General features: G+C 36.6%; 1 long non-coding RNA gene across 1 annotated transcript; it reads left to right on the forward strand.

Moving 5' to 3' along the window:
* Positions 1 to 5,868: 5,868 nt before the first annotated feature.
* On the forward strand, positions 5,869 to 11,815 carry LOC310898160. Its single transcript, XR_014583023.1, has 3 exons — positions 5,869 to 5,938; positions 7,986 to 8,058; positions 10,256 to 11,815. It is a non-coding gene; the product is annotated as an uncharacterized lncRNA (long non-coding RNA).
* Positions 11,816 to 12,244: the final 429 nt, after the last annotated feature.

Consider the following 12,244-nt stretch of genomic DNA (forward strand, 5'->3'; position numbering starts at 1 on the left):
AGATTTTCAAAGAATTCTGTCTGCATGTGCTCAGTCAAGATTTCCATGATTCCACCTGTTGTGAGCATACTGGTGCCCAAAGACGCAAGGACAGAATAGGACTTCTTTATGATTGCTCTAGCTAATTGCTTAATTATGTGATACAAGACCCTGGAGCTGAAAGAAAAAATATTGATTTCTCCTATCCTCAAGTGTCTTCCAGCTGGCTCCCATACAGTGAAAAAAAAAAAAAGAGGAAATCACCTATCTTGAGTGCAGAAGAGCGACAAGCATGGAAAGACAGGTTGCAAGTTTGAGAGCATTTGCAGAAAGAGAAAATTGAGGAATGAGTTCCAGAGATAGGGATATACAGGGGCCATAGAAGTAAGGAAAACAGTAAGGTCTGGAGTTCAGAGAAGATTCAGAGGAGCCGGTGGGCTGGGAATGACACATGTGGAGGAGGAACATGGGGGAAAACTCATGGAGTAGATAGGGGACCTAGGTGGTTAATTAAAGACAATCATGGGGAAAAAGCAAGAAAACAAAAAAAAAAATAGGTATTTTATTATAAACATATATTTTTGTTATAAAAACAGGGAAAGGGACAAAAAAGAGAAAAAAAAGAAAAAAAAGTAAGCAGTACAGGGCCAGAAGATGACAGGGAAAGGCTCAGGAACAGCAGTGTAGGAAAAGAACATAGTGAACAGGATGAAAAGAACATAGTGAACATGATAAAAAGAAATGTTGGATAACTATTATTCACCCTGTAAACCAGAGGTCTCATGGAAGAAAAACTGTATGTTTTCTTCCAAATAACACAGTTATTTGACTGATGTCAAGAAAAAATGCATGTTGCACCTGAGTGTGCAAAAAATTAAACAGTACTTCATTACATTCTTCATAATTAACCAAAAGTATATTCTTTCAGAATATATACAAGCAAAGTTAAGCTTTATTTATGTTGAAAATAAGAAAAAGGAGAATTTGTATTCTCTAACCAAATCCAGAACTGGCTGTAATTCTCATCACCTTTACTAGCTTTCTTGTTTCCATCACCTTTACTAGCTTTCTTGTTTCAGTAGCATGAGGCATACAACTTCTGTGCATAGGAGACAAACTCCCCATCCTAGAAACAAGCCAGGTAGCTTTCTTTCTTGTGAGGCACCTACTGGTTCAGACAACCCAACTGCTGTTGTAACTCAATGAGAATATGAGTGCCGTTTTAGGACTCCACCAACTGAAACAGAAATGTTGCTTCCTTTGTGACACAGAAGGCTGGAGCATTCAAGTTCATTCTCTCAGGTTTATTCCTTTGAAAGTGTGAATGGATATACTTCTCCTGAGAGACTTTATGAACCAGGTGTCACATGTCTCTGTCCTTCTAACTGTAAGCCAAACTGGACATTTGCTATGTTCCTGCAAGTAATGTTAATTACATACAGCCAGCTGTATGCTGTAGCTAATTTGACAGAATTGAATGATGTTTCTACATCTGAACCAAGTAAAACTGGCTTTAATAAGATAGTTTTGTAGGGTATGGATTTGATATTGATGACCATGAAGCCAGTACTTTGTCAGGAAGGCAGAAAATTCATTGACTGTCGTAGTAGCTCATCTGAGGCTTTGGATTCTTACAGTTGCATTCTTCTTGTAAGCTGGTTCAAAATAATTTCGGGGGGGGGGGGGCGGAATTTGAAACAAATCCTTTCTGCTGCTTTCACATCATTAATCCTTTAGGTATCATGTAGTTTTTTCCTATTTATCCACCTCTTTCATTCTTTTAATTAATTCCTTCTGTATGACTTATAGCCATAAATTGTAATATCTAAGATGTATAACATCATGGCTATACATGAAGAACAGTGGCTGTCTTTTGCAAAGCCAGAAAACTGAGATTTCTCATTTAGAGAAATGTAGTCTGAAGCAAAGCTACATACATATGAAGAAGCACACTTCTTATAGTATGTTCTTATTATCAGCCCTGTTTAACAGAAATTGCTCTTGCTTGAATTTCACATTCTTTACTGATCTTGCTTCTAGGCAATCTATACCATGGAAAAACACTTGACCACATTGAGTGTCCCCTTATTAACTTAGGTTCAAAATGACCAAAAATAGATTAATCCAACTCAGATTTCATATAAAAAAAAAAAAAAAACTCTTTCCAGATTACTATCTACCAGATCACAGAAGACATCAAAAATATGGGGATGTACAAAATTTATATTCAAAGATTTTTAGAGCAGGATGGATGGGTAAAGGGTGAGGGGGTCTCATGTGGAAATATTCACAGGTAGTTTATGCTTTGTATTGAGTACTTGTACAAAAAGAATTACATTCACTGTGTTTGAAAGATGTATGCTTTACTGATCCCGAGAACAAACTGTAGCAACCATCTTCATTTTTTAAGCACAGTAACTGAAAGCCTTTATCTGTTTTGGTTTTTGGTGTGATTTTTTTTTTCTCATCACTAATGGCATCACTAATGGCATAAAATTTGCATGCAGGGTGAATAAAGTTCTTGTAGAGTTTATGACTGATTTCAGAATGTCACCGAGGTAAGTGGTAGGAAAAAAAGTAGTCTGAGAGTTAGGGGATGATAAACATACATTTTAGTACCTCTAAGAGTCTTCATAAGTGTGAACATCCACCATTATTTGAAATTTGCTTTTTATTAAATCAATGCATTTGCCAATATTTTCTTGAATAAATTATATTTAAAAATACATTATTATTATTATTATTATATTTTAATACATTTACTTATTGTTTTCCTACATGGATAAGCTGTGTGTTGCATTGGTACCTCTTAGATCACTTTAGGATCTGCAAAAGTTATGCCTTTATTTCCTTTTATTTTCCAATACTGAATTTCCTATTATTTTCAAATGCAGAATTTTCTCCAGTCTTTAAACTTGGAACGTGCTTCATCTTACTTGTTTCTCAGCTTCAGCAATTCAGAAAATAATCCTAAATACATTCAATCAGATAAGTTTAACAAAATATTTTTAGACCTTTTTCGAACAAAAGAATCTTTTTAAAAGTTAGATTGGTAGTATAATAGAAATTAAAATAGTGATTGCTATCAACACCCAGATCGGGGCTACTCTAGCAATAAGGTAAAACAGTACTCCCCTTTTGGCACCTGAGTTCAAGCTCAAAATTTTTCTAATGCACTTTACTGAAAGTTAATGAAGTCGTTCCGTGTCAGTCATGTTGAGACATGAAAGTGATTCAAAGCACAACATTTGCAACTTTCAGTTTAGGTTTCACAGGGCAATAAAACAGTCTGCTAATAGAGAACAATTGTTAAACTTGTCTGATTATCTGAGGAGAGGGAGGATTCCCAAATGGACTCCAAGAGCAGACATTATATTGGCAGCTGGTTAGCATTACCAAAATGAATAATGAACTACCAGTGACATCTGGGCGGGTTCTAGGCAGGCTCTGATGTATCGAGATAATTTCTCTGTTTTAAAGTGAGATCCTTTCAATGTCATTGACCTGATGATAAAATGCATCTTCGCTTAAAGTGCGAAGTATTGTTATGAAAACACAGATTATAGTAATGACTAAAAAGATTTAAACAGGGAAATGAATCATAAATAAAACTTATTCTCTTCCCATGTCCAAGCCTAGTATTTGGATGATGAGATAATGCAGTAAACATCAGAAGAAAATGACAGAAACTCAAATTGAACCCCTCTCAGTTATTTGAGCTTATGACACAGCTAATAAAACCTTCCATATATACAGTAACTTTTGGTGTGATGATTTGTCAAGACTATAGAATTGGTTTCAAGTAACAAATTAATTGCTTTATAGATTTCCAGTAAGGTACGTGACATGGTTTTCTGTTCAGCTTAGTGGCACAGTGAGGGAAATAGAGAATTTGACCTTGCATAAGCATATGTTACTGTGCTTTGCAATACCAGCTTAAAAAAATGCTTATGCCACAAATTTTTGGCCTATTATTGCCAAACATGGCAGTATTTTTGGAATGTTGTCTTTGTATACGTTTAAAACAGCATTTGACAAGTTAAAAAGAAGGCAAAACCAGTTTGTGTGGAAGAGCTTCAAAACCACGTGTTGTTATATTATTACAAGCATGACATGAATATTCAAGCAGGGGAATGTACCGGGGTGCTTAAGAACAGAATACCTGGTAGCAAAATATCTTCTTGCTGATAAAATATAGGAAACTGTAGTTATTGCTTAACACTTTGCAAAGCTGTTGGTGTATGTCTAATGTCAAAGCGAACCAGCTATCTGGAATTCACTAAGAAAAAGGAGGATTTCCTAGTCATCACAGAGGTAGAATGACAACTTAACTCCAAATGTCTGGGACAGAAAGTGAACCAGTTGTTAGCTTTTCTTATTGCTATGTTACCCAGGCACACCAGATTGCTCTCCTGAAAACCCTTTTCCACCAACAAGCTGATAATTGCAATGCAAGTAAGAAGAAGAAAAAAAAAAAAAAAAACATGGAAATCGGTTTGGCTGCAAATGGAAGAGTTTGGGTTTTGATTTGTTTGTTTGCTTTGACAATTCTCATTATCAGAGTAGTTCAATCTTGGACAAGTCCCTGAAGGAAGGTAAACATGTCTTAAACTTACTCTTAGTTTCTGCGCTGCATGGTCTCCACGCAAAATAAAGTCATGAGTAGCAGTTCAAAATTAGTTTCACAAAAAAGTGAAATATGCTGTTAGTAGGAAGGGACTAAATCAGCAGCTGCCTAAGTCCCACAACTATTCAAAAGTCCTTCAGTTGTACTTTCTTCTTCACAACAGATAGAGCAGAAGGAGGCAGTGGTAGGCTTCTGTATGTCTTAAAAGTTGCTCAGGTGGGAAAAAGAAATTACTGTGCAGGTTCTGTTGGCGCTGAAGGCATACAACCTCTGCAGGTCTAAGGGAACAAGATTTGCATATATTTATAAAATGTTTTTTTGCGTATGGGAAGGATTTTAAAGTTAGATGAGCTGTTTGTATCTTTTAATGTTTGTTCCTTAATAACATATTTAATTGAATTAAAATTATTTCTCAAAGCAGAAGTATTCTCTATTTTGCCAGCACTTCTATTAGATTTTCAGCCAATTTTAGATATTTTTTTTATCAATTCAGAAATTTACTGTATGCATTAAACATTTATACTTTGGTTGTTACATATTTTTTCTCATTATTTATCAGTAATTGCACATTTATTTAAATGTCAGCTTGCTGTTCTTTACCTCTTAGTGTAAGGGAAGAACTACAATAATATAAACTATCAAGTTAAAAAAACCCTCCACCTCTTAGATTGACAGGCATAGCTGTGCTAGCCTTTTTAAACTTAAGACTTACTAAGAAATAAATTCTGTTTTATCCTATTCAGCCAAAACAACAAAGCAAGGGGGGTTTTCCTGCAGATTTAATGTAAAAGTCCCCAGATGACAAACACAAAGCCTAGATATCAAACAGGATGAAAATGCTGATGTTCAACACCTGCACTGTGTGAGGGCCAAGAAGTAAGCTGAAGGGTTTGCTAACCAACACACCTGCTTGAGAGTGTAGTTTTTAACCCTTTCTTCTTCCTTCTTAAATGCCTCACTTAAAATAGGGGAGGATTCTAACAGAATGATGCAATCGAACAAGATGTTAAAGCCCAGTTTTGAAGTAGAAACTACATCCTGCCTTCTCGTCCAGATCTACCACGTGAATATTTTATTATATTAAAAGGCTATTTAACCTGATAGACTTTTAGTGATACTAGAAAGGATTAATCACAGCTACAAAATTATGGAAATAAATCATATGAGTTGTGTGGAACTATTTTCTATGCCTGTCAAAATGCTTGTGTTAACATGTTATTGTATCTGACCAGACATTTGCTGCTAAAAAAATGAGCGGTCTAATCTTTCTCCCTGCTTTTCAGAGGGCAGCTGTGACATGGTTAAAGGACATCTAGCCACAGCTGATCCAAGGTATGTGCTAGGAATGTTTTTGCAGTCCATGATCACTGAGTCTTCACTCTGAAGTGCATGGGGTCTATGTGTCACAAAAGCGTGAACAGGGGCCCATACTGTAGCAGTTCTTCCATACCATTATTCTTCAGTCCTTCAAAAAGAAGAATATTTGAAATTTTTCTTCCTGACATAATCAATACTAGAAATTAAAGTGACTTTATTAGGTCTTCAATCACTTTTAACATAATCCACACAAGTTAATTGCCATTGTAGTTAAAAGCAGCTTGGCTGTCTGGCTGAAAACCAATGTAACTGAGTTTACATGTAATTTTAAGTAAATGTTCCCTTCTGCTTCTTTCACTTTTCCATGTAGAAACCATATTCTAGTGTCTTCCATTATTGCTTGAAAAGTTCTAAATAAATTCAAAACCAATAAATTTATGTACTAGAGTAAAATGAGATAATGCATACATGGAAGACTTCTGCTTCATACAGCAGAAAGTGCAGTTGAGGTGGAGATTGTGGACTCAACTCAGTACAGCTATGGCTGTGTAAACCATGCGTTTTACCCACATCTCAGCTATACCAGGGTAGGATCACATCAATAAAGCAGCAGCAGGAGCTGTGACTTTGTCAGCAAGATGATTAACAGAAATTGTTCAGTTTTAAAAATAGGTGATCCCATTTAATACCTAATACCAGCAACTTGATTTGAATGTGAGGCTTATTTGCATTTTTTTCATCTTCGCCTCCATATTAGAAAAAAAATCCACAGAACTACTCAGCGGGAGTTCTTAAACTTCATTCTTATGACACTTCAGTTAGCTGAAGAGCTGGCTATAATTTAAGGTAATCTATTTTTAAAGCCTGGACCCCAGAAAGGAATAAATTAAGCAATAAATAGCCCAATGATCAGTTGTCATCACTTGATATGGCACAGGAAGCAACTCAGAGAAAGCCCTAAATACAGAGGGTTTCTTAAGAGCAATTTGAGAAAGGCTGACTGTTCAGAAAAGAAGTGATATGGATGAAGAGGATCATGGGTTTCATTAGGATCTCTTTAAGAATGTTCAAAAGTGATAGGAAACGGAGGCTGGACTCCCATGTGGTTGTTATTACATGACTTAGATTTGTATATTCTTGTACTAGTTACAATAACTAGGAGAATTTTAAGATGTTCTGCAAAACCATTATTAGCCAACTTCAAATTCATATTTCTCCTCCATAAAATCAGTGTGCACAATGCTGGGGTCTGGAAAGGGTCTCCTGAGGCTACATTAGCTGATGGAGCTATGATGCAAGAACCTAATTCCTTTGAAAGGGTAGCAGACAGAAACCATGTACTTACAAGACAAGCCAGTGCAGTCAAGGAACTAAATGTTCATAGTTAAATCTCCCTCAAGGATAACTCTAGAGCAGACAGGCAATCTAGCACATCAGGACTCAAACCAGGAATGCTGCTTGGAGTCCCCTCAAAAAGAAGGAGTTTATGAGGGCTTTAGCAGCCAACCTATTTTCAAGCAAAACATAGGCAAAGGTGTGAATTTAAGAAATCTGGAGAGATGCTTGTAAGATGGTGACTTCACCCCTCCTTTCTTCCAGAGTGTATTTGGGTTACTTGGTAGAAATTCCTGAAATGTTTTCAAGGTGGACAAATCAAAGAATGTTTTTCATGCTTAGTGTTTGCAGAGGCAAGGACATGCACAATTTTAATGTTTGTTACCTGCCCAAATTTATATAATTGTATCCCCAAACATTCAGCAACATCTGTGTGGAAACAAAGAAATGGCAAACAATATTTCTTTTGGCTTGCCACCTCCTATAGCCCATCCTTCTAACCTCCATTTGAACTTTTGCAGTAGTTAAAATGGAGATTGACTCTTTAAACAGAGCTAAAAAGGGCTGACAGCGTTGGAATAAAGGTTTGACCACACTAATAGGTTTTAGTGTCTGATACTTTTGATAATCTGGCCCTGAGTGTCATGGGTCTCTCTGAGTGGATTCCATCTGTCCCATAAAGTTATGCATTGAAACATAACGCAGCCCTTTGATCTTCCCTCTGCAGAGATCCTCATGTTCCATAAAATCAACAAGATGCTCTCATTCACTGAAAAGCCAGATCTCGGACTTGTTGATTGGTGAGACTCTAATACTTGTTAGCATATGTGCCTTTTCCCCCTTTGTTTATGTCAAGTTTCACTGACCCCAACAACAGTGGTGAATATCAAAGTGTTTATTATTACAACACAAGCAACTAACATTTTGGCCATGTTAGCTTAATACCAACTTAGACTGTAAAATAAATATTGATGGCTACACTCTGAAGTAAAAATACACTGTAGTGAATTAGAAGAAATATCAGTAATGTTATTTGTTTGCCTTTAGTCAGGTGTTTTAACATCTGTAGGCATTCTTCATGATGGAGTTTGTTCAACAAACAAGATGACTAATAGGGTTACTTCAGATTAGTATTGCTGTAGTAGGAAGCAGGCTAAGAGTAGGGTGTTTTTTTAATGCAAGTAGATATTTAGAAATAATAGCAGGTTTTTGGCTTTGCTGTCAAGACTGAAAGCCCACTTGCCGGTTGTTTGGCTACACAAGATATCAGCGCTCAGACCTTCAGCTACTCGTGATACACCTGAAAAGGAGCACAGGCTCTCTCCTCACCAAGTGCACATCCACAGAAACAGTCCCCAGTGCAGTGGGGATCTTTCATGGCTGGGACTCTCAGTCCTGCACCCGGCACTGCCACCGAGCTACTTTGGAGCTCTGTAAGACCCCCAGAGTCACCAGTATGGGGGAAATCCAAACAGGGCTGAATCCCAGCTGGCCAACAACAATTCCCAGAAAACGAAGTACTGTGAGCCCTGGGGGGATCCCCTAATCTTGTCTCAGCATCCACGCAGCAGAGCTGCAGTGTCTGAGTACTTTCGTGCAGACAGATGTAGGGTAGGATTTTCCCTTAGTGACTTATCAAGTTTGTTCAAGAACTACATTGCATAGCTACAAATAGACTCCAGGTGCCTCTACTCCCTATGCCTTCATCCCCAAAACTCATTTAGGTCCTTAGGTGCACTACGTTATGAAAACAGCATTTGGCATTGTAAACACTGTCTAGGACTATCTGACATCCAGGAAAAAATAAATCTGTTATAACATGTGAAATGAAATTTAATTTATTTTATTCGTCTTGCCTTTGGAGGAAACTTTATTAACTACATTTTTTTTAGCTCAGTGTTTTATTTAAATAGCACCTGTAAGAGATGAGCTTTTTTTCCAGTCACTTACCATATCATCTGTTAATTATTAGTATAATTCTATTCATTCTATAATGCTATATTCCTATTATTATAAATGTCATTAATATTGAAGTTGTATCCTGTATTGTACCATCTGCTTCCAAAAACATGACAAAACAGTGAAAGGTTTTCATGTAATTTACAGTTACCTCATTAGATGGCAGTGTAACATTCAAAACAGAAGTTAAACGATTTTTATGGTTTTTTGATCCTTAGGCCAGCTGTGAATCAATACAGCTCCAGATAAAAGTTTGGAACTAGTTTAATATGTTGTCCCCAGCAGCAAGAACATTTGCAATGCTGGAGATTATTAGAGGATCATGTTTCATATATCATAGATTTGAGAGTTAAACAGAGGTGTTTATGCCTGCTTTACAGTACTGTTTCCTACACTAAAATCTGGTTTGTGCTGCTCCATAGTGCAGACTTGCTGTCCTACTTTTCAGATGATGTTCTTTTTCTAGAACTGATAGCATATCTGCAGAATTTTTTTCTTAACTAATTCCTTTACATGTCTTTTTTCCAATAACTATCTATTAAAGAGGAAGATGGAGCATTAAAATAGAAAAACATGTCTGCATTAAGGGACACTAAAACTAAGAAAGGTAACGGTAAACAGTTGTTATGACCAGTAGTGAAGTAAATCAAATATATTAATAAATTTCTATTTAAGCCTCATAGTCTGCTCAATTGACAATTTTGAGTTTATCAATGCAGCCATTCCTGTAATGGATTTTTAAGACTGTCCAATGGTAAGCTGCTGGTTCTGAAGAATAATCTTGTCTTGTAATTCAGTGGTTGTTCTCACATTAATAATATACTATTTAATGAATCAGTAGGGTTTCAGTATTGCTAGAGGAAACTGATAATAAAGGACCACACTAGTTCCCCTTTGCCATTTCTTTGGGGTCAGCTGTTCTGATAACATCAGAACTTGTATTGGGAAAAAAATCATTCCCAATTAAAAAATATTCTACATCTCTCACTGTCTTCACTGTTACTGAAGTATTGTTTTGTTTTTATTATACTTTTCAAGGTTACAGAACTAATACTGCAGGTGCCTGATAAGAGCCAGCATCCTCTTTAATATTGTACTGTCCTTCAGTGTACAGAAGTCTCAGACAATGTGTTAAAGTGGACTGCTTTCATCTCCCAATATTCCTTGAGGGATTTCTATCTTTCAAATGGTGCCTGATGTGACAAGCATTTTAAGAAGATTGGGTTCTTTAAAATTCCATCTATTCTTCTGGAAAGGCATGTTATCAAAATGCCATGTCTGTTACTGGCATTTACCCTGAAGGCTTGGAAAGCATCTCTATGAAAGGTGGCTTTCTAAGGCTACAGTGGATGTTTTGCAAAACCCTACTTCAGGCTAGTGGTTATTTATGCATAATATCAGAGCTGACTGGACTTTCCCATCAGTGTCAAATTAGCATGTTTTCCTTTTTTTAATCCCCAGTGTTATACACTGGTATAAGCATATCACAGATTTTGCCACAAGTTTGTGTCTTGGATAGAAATGTCTTATTGGTTCCCTGTCTTGGTTTTTGCTGTATTGAAAATAACATCATTATTCGCCTCCCTATTTTTTCCTTTCAAACTTCATTAAGAATATAGGATTCTCTTAATTTAATTTTCTGCTTCACCTGATCTGAAAATTACTCAGTTCCAGGAAATTGGAAACCTGCAAACCAACATTATCATTGGGCTCTTGGGAGCAGGAAGTCTACACATAATGTGGTGGGGTGACATAAGTCTGCAATAAATAAAAGGAAAGAACACAGGCAAAACAAGAAAACAGTTACCTTGGCAATGATAATACATGTAAAAAAAAATACCATTTTCCAACCTTTTCCTGTGTTTTTCCATCTACATAGCACAAAATTGTTCTGGTTTGTTTTGTTTTTCTCATGATAGCTTTAATATAGCAAGCAGAAATGTAACCTTTTAGTGAGGTCTTTAAAAATGAAATTTGGGATTATTATTATCATACTAACAATAAGATATTACAGATCGTGTTTTATGAGTTTTTAAGATGCATCATAGGTGGCTGGAGTTCCCAGTGCACCTGAAGCACTAATGGCTCTGCGGTATGTGTCCGATCATGCCTTTATGTCAAAGTACCTTCAGGCAAAATTTGTCTTCTCGTTGGGCACAATCAGATATTAACTCAGATTTGAAACATAATATTATCATAACCACATTTACTAATACATCAATGTTTCAAATTATAAAGAAAAAAAAGAATCTTTTCTGAAAGTACTAGAAAAACATTCATGTGCTAGAGACAACAAAGAGATTTAGGAAATTTTAGAAGTGTAAAGTGTAAACATTAAAAACTACAGAGGTAAATCTGAGATCTAAGTACATAGATAATATTACATTTTTTCTATGAGTAAATATCTCAGAACAGGACAGAAGAGATAGTACAAAGTATTTAGATTTTTGTATCATCAGTCATTGGTGAACAAAAAAAATGTTACTATCAAACTATAGTTTGATCAGTATTTCCCATGAAATAAATTCATGCTCCCCATATAGTTTGTAGAGGATGAGAAAAACACCAGTATGTTTGCCAGTAACCACCCTCATTTGACTATTTAGCTGGGAAGTAAAATAGAGAACGCTCAGGGGTATGAAAACCTGTACCACAAAAGGCCTTGGGTGCTGTAGTTCAGAGAAAATGGAAAGTGGTGTGTAATTTTACTGAATGTTTTTGAAAGAAAAAAGCTCATCTGCCTTTTAAGGACAGACAGCCAATGAGATTTGCTTCAAAGCAGACAGTTTCTGATCCTGCTTCCCAGCAATATAACCAAGGGCTAAATGCTAGTCAAGCAGTTTGATCTCAGGCTGCTGCTGCCGCCCCCAGCTGCACGCACACACACACCTTTGCTCCGTGCAGAGCAGTGCACTGTCTGCATTGCATGCCCTCTCTCCTGCACCAGCCTCAGCTGCATCTCTTTGCACAGGATTGCCCCAGTGGTAGTGCTGCAGGCTAAGAGAGCCACTTCGGGCAAGGGGGCTG

Source organism: Anser anser (genome assembly GCF_964211835.1).
Source record: "Anser anser genome assembly, chromosome: 4".
NCBI classification, from domain to species: Eukaryota; Metazoa; Chordata; class Aves; order Anseriformes; family Anatidae; genus Anser; species Anser anser.